The sequence below is a fragment of the Rana temporaria genome, chromosome 4, assembly GCF_905171775.1.
Source record: "Rana temporaria chromosome 4, aRanTem1.1, whole genome shotgun sequence".
NCBI lineage: Eukaryota > Metazoa > Chordata > Amphibia > Anura > Ranidae > Rana > Rana temporaria.
Window position 1 is genome coordinate 54,288,123 of NC_053492.1, and position 5,206 is coordinate 54,293,328.

Below are 5,206 nucleotides of genomic sequence, written 5' to 3' on the forward strand. Positions count from 1 at the left end.
TTGGTATCTGGTCTGGGAAGTACCGTTACTTTGGAAGCTTTAAGAAAGATGCGAGTTGTATTGGAGGTGTGAAGAGGCCCCCGGCTGTTTTTACCATCGGAGGGGAGAGGGGTTTTCTCTTCTATCCGGGGCAGCCTAAGTACTGTCGTAGATGTTTCAAGTATGGACATATGAGCGACGAGTGCAATGAGGGGTTGGTGTGTCGGTTGTGTGCCCAGCCGGGTCATTCTGCGAGAGATTGTAAAAAGGGCAGAATTTGTGACATTTGTAAAAAGGAAGGACACTTGGCGAAACAGTGTGATATATATAAGGAGACTAAAGAGACTTGGGCGGAGACTGCGGTAGGAGAAGAGATTCGGAGAATGTGGAACTCAAGGAAAGGGAAGAGTTTTTGGCAGAGGCAAGATAGTGGTGGGGAGAAGGGAGCCGAGGGGGGACCCGCGGAAGATAATAATGATGCGGCCCCATCTGGCATACCTCGACCTGCCACAGCTGATGATGCCGGACCCGAGAATGGGGGGGTCCCGGTTGGTGGAGCAGGCGATGCTTCAGCCTCTGCTGGTGTAGCGGAGTCTGTGGTGGCCGGCTTTGGGCCTGGGGACCCTCCGCCGGGCGAAGAAGAGGTAGCACCTGGATTTGGCGATGAAGTGGCCATGCAGCAGGATGCAGAGGGAGTAAGCGGGGCAAGAACACCAACTTCTGAGTCGGGTCACAGTGTGACCCGGTTACTTGGAGAAATTTCGGACAGTGAGGAGGAGATGGTTGGATCTGAGGAGGAAGAAGAAGATGAAGAAGAGGACATAGAGTGTGGGCAGAAATTTGTGCCTTCATCAGCAGAGGGGGAGGAGCACTCTGGGAAAAGGGCCCGGATTGAAGGGGAGGACTCAGAGAGTGGGGAAGGGTCGCTCCATATTGCCCTTTCTGGGGACTCAGAAAGAGAGTCCGCCAGTTCTCCTGGTCCGAAAAGATGGCAGAAAGAAAGTCAAGGAGTAAGAGATGATAATATGGAAGGACTTCCTTAAAGAACTTATAATGGCTGGAAAAGTGTTGTTTTTTCTCCTAATGGCACTAACTGTCAGTTCCATCAATGTGAGGAGTGTGAGAGCGGGGTGGAGGCGTGCAGCTGTTTTTAATAATTTATCAGAATGCAGAGCAGATATTTTGTGCTTACAGGAGTGCGGTGTGGAGAGGGTTCCAGGGCCTCATGAATGGAGGCATGGGGGGAGTGCGTGGTCCCCGGCTTGCGAGTCAAGATGTGAAGGTGTGGGTGTGCTTATAAAAAACCCACAAGTGGTGATGATATCACAGGAGGTGATTGTGCCGGGAAGATTGTTATTGGTGGTGCTGGAATACTTGGGGTGCAGGCTCAGACTTTTTAACTGCTATGCGTCTGCTGTTAGATGTGAAAGGAAGGAGCTCATGAACACTCTGAAACTATACCTACCTGGTAGAACCCCTACAATCATAGTGGGGGATTTTAATTGCATTAGGAGAACATGTGATAGAAGTGGCTCTGGGGAGGAGGGTAAGCTGGATTCCTCATCTAAATTATTAAATGAAATGGTGTCAGACTTTAGACTAAAAGATGCAGCTGTGGAGTGGGAGGGGAGGAGTACCTCACATACTTATTTTTCTGATCGGGGTACGGTCAGCTCAAGGATAGACTTTGCCTTTATGACAGAATTTGTGGTACTAGAAGGCTACGAGGTCAAACCTTTTTTGTTTACAGATCATAAGATGGTTTCATGTACTTTTGTATTGGAGGAGGGGGTTGCTTTTGGAAAAGGGTTGTGGAAACTGAATGCTATGATTTTGGAGGAGGAGGAGGTATGTAAAAATTTTGAAATGTTCTTTACATGTTTAGTAAGAAGGAAATTGGAGTTTGGAGGAGTACTACAGTGGTGGGAGTGGGCCAAAGCACAGATAAGTGTTTTTTTTAGAAAGGCAGGAGTGGAAAGAGCACGGTGGAGGAAGGAGAAAGAGAAAACCTTGGTGGAAAGATTGCATGTGTTGTTAAAATGTAAAAAAATCGGTGTGGAGGTGGATAAAGAGCTTGAGGAGGTGCGGGAGGAGAGAAGCCGGTTCCTTCGGGAAAAGGGTAAACAAATCATTTTTAGTGCCAAGGTACGTGATATGGAGGAAGGAGAGCAGTGCTCTAGGTTTTTTTTCAAAAAGGCCATGGGAGCAAGGAAAGTGATAAAAAGTGTGCTTGTGGAGGATGGGGAAGTGTGTGGAAAGGAGGTGGTAGAAGAGGTGAGACTTTTTTATGAGAACCTATACAAATATCATTCAGGGACCACTAAGGAGGAAATTTTGGAGTACTGTGAGGTCCTGAGGGGGAGTTTGGGTAAGGAGGATGCAGAGTCTCTCTTAAATGTGGTCACGGAGGAGGAGGTGGAGGGGAATTTGAGAAAGATGCCGAAAAACAAAACCCCAGGGAAGGATGGGCTCCCAGCAGAATTTTATATAAAATTCTGGCCTACTTTGAAAAGTCATTTAGTAGAAGTGATAAAGTATTGTGTGGAGACCGGGAACTTGCCTCCCTCAATGAAGGAGGGGGTGGTTACCTTGTTATATAAAAAAGGGGAAGATCGCGACTTAAAGAACTGGCGGCCGATAACTCTGCTGAATGTAGATTATAAAATTGCATCCAAGGTGTTGGCGAGTCGCCTTAGCCGAGTTGTTGGTAGCCTGGTAGGAGAGTGGCAGACATGTGCGGTCCCTGGGAGAAGGATTACAGACAACCTGGCTTTATTAAGGGACTTGATCTGTTATGCCCAGTCTAATAATCTCCCATTGGCGGTAGCCGGAATAGATATCGAGAAGGCTTATGACAGAGTGGCTCATCCTTTCTTGTTTGGAGTTCTAGAGCAGATGGGTTTCCCGGACAAATTCTTGGGGGCGCTTAGAAATCTATATGCTGGCATGACTAGTCAAGTTCTAGTTAATGGTATAGTGTCTGAACCCTTTAACGTGTATTCAGGAGTGAGGCAGGGATGCCCCCTGTCTCCTGTTATGTTTATTTGCGTAATGGAGCCTCTTTTGCGACACGTACAAAGGGATAAGCGTTTTCGAGGCTTCTTTGTCCCAGGGGGGGATGGGGAGAGGGTCAAATCCATGTGTTACATGGATGATGTTACGCTCCTCTGTTCTTCTCCAACAGATTTGAACAGATCTGAGTTACAATTAAAGTTATTTGGTAGCATGTCTGGTCTTCAGGTAAATTGGAAAAAGAGCCAAGTATGTGTACTAAGTGGGTCTTGTAGTACAGTGCGTGCCCACTTGAAGACCACTGAGACCATTGAGATCTTAGGGGTCCAGTTCCAAAGGAATATGATGAGCCAGTGTAATGCCCAAAAAGTGACTGGCAAAATATCTCAGAAACTGGACTTTTGGAAGTTGAGGCATTTAACTCTTTCTGGGAAGGTGTTGGTGGTAAAGGCAGTGATACTGCCTCTTCTGTTATATACCAGCCTGATATTCCCACCCAATGTGAGGTCTATGCAGAAAATTTCTAGATTGCTGTTTGTTTTTTTCTGGGGTGCAAAGATGGAGAGGGTGTCCCGCATTATTGTGATGAGAGAAGTAAAGTTTGGGGGGTATAATTTCCCCAACGTACAAGATTTTATTGGTATCCAGTTATGGATAAGTCATTTTAAGACCTTTACGGCAGGTGGGATTGCCGCTAAGTTTATGAGGTACCTTGCCGGATGGTCTATGCTTAAGTGGGGGTGGTATGAGAAGGACCTTAGAAGGCCCTTGGCTTTGGTACCGTCATCTGTATATCTACGATTACACCAGTTTTTCTTGAAGAACAAGTTGGTAGGATTGGGAGCCGTAGCTATGACTAAAACCAGCCTTAATAAATGGATAAGGAGGGAGGAGGTGGTAACTAATATTTTTGGTCTGAAATCTGCCTTAGCTGAGAAGTGTTGGGGAAACTTTCTGATAAGAGGAGTAACAAATAGGCAGAAAGAAATCTCGTGGATGGCCTTTCAAGGCTGCTTGCTTACGAAGTCCTTTTTGAAGGCAAGGGATTTGGCTAGGGATGACAGATGCCCAAGAGAGGGGTGTGGGGAAACGGAAACTTCAGCCCATGTCTTCTGGGAATGTGACTTTGTAAAAAGTGTATGTAGGAAAGTGGAGAAGTTCGTGCATGGTGTGGTGGAGGTGGAAAACGTGTGTTTTTTTAATTGGTTCTATGCTTTGGTGGGAGGAGGGAATCGACAGCAACGAAAGGCTTGGATCTTTTTTGCCATTTTTAAAGAAGTCCTCTGGGATGCTAGGTGTTGGAAGTGGAAGAAAAATGTTAACATGTCAGAGGGTGATTGTATGAATTTGTGTCTGGCTAAATTATATGTTGTTTTGTTGTATGATAGAAAGTGGATGGGGGTGGAGGATGCAAATTTGTATTGGAAGTATGATAAGTGGAGGAAAGATTTTTAGTGGGGAATAGAGATTGTACTTTTTACTTACCTTTTTATGAAAAGAACGTCCAGATGATGCAAGGAACGCTGCTCAGTGATGGTGTCGGGGTTTTCGTGCTGGTGTAGTGATTCAGTCTGATGGCAAAAAAAAAAAAAGAAAAAAAAAAAAAAAAAAAAAAAATCTGTTCTTATCAGTTTAATATCTGATACGTCCCCTATCTGGGGACCATATATTAAATGGATTTTTAGAACAGGGAGATGGAAGAAGAGCTTGCTCTGTCCACTCCACGCATCGACCTGGTATTGCAGTACCTCCAGGACCGGTGCACCCCTCTCTTACGCAGTGTCAAAAAATAGATTTAACTGGAACATCATCCAACTTGTTTGTCTTGTGTGTTCTTGTTGCTTGCTGCTGACAATGTTTCTTGCTTAAACTCGGTTCCGTGCTCCAATAAACTGGCATTTACCCCTTGTGTCTTTGTCTTCATTGCTTCTTGTCACTTTTTTGCCAAATGCCACTACTTTATCAAGTGACCTATACAGCAACACCTAGATTTAGTCAGGGCATCCAATTTTCGACAAGTCAGCTAGTGTCCTACTCCTCGCTCTCTCTTTCCAAAGGCCCAAAATGAAGCCTTCAATAAGCAGTGACTACTCTGCTGACAAAAAAGGGGGCTGAATTTGCTCCATTGCTGTGTGCCTTGCTGCATGCAGCAGCTAGCTAGAAAAGTCTGCTGTGGCAAGGCTTTTTTATTTTTATCCGGAGGATCCCTTAGTCT

General features: G+C 45.5%; 1 pseudogene; it reads left to right on the forward strand.

Moving 5' to 3' along the window:
- The first annotated feature begins 4,555 nt into the window (after nt 1-4,555).
- On the forward strand, nt 4,556-4,761 carry LOC120938632 (annotated as a pseudogene).
- The last annotated feature ends 445 nt before the right edge of the window (nt 4,762-5,206 follow it).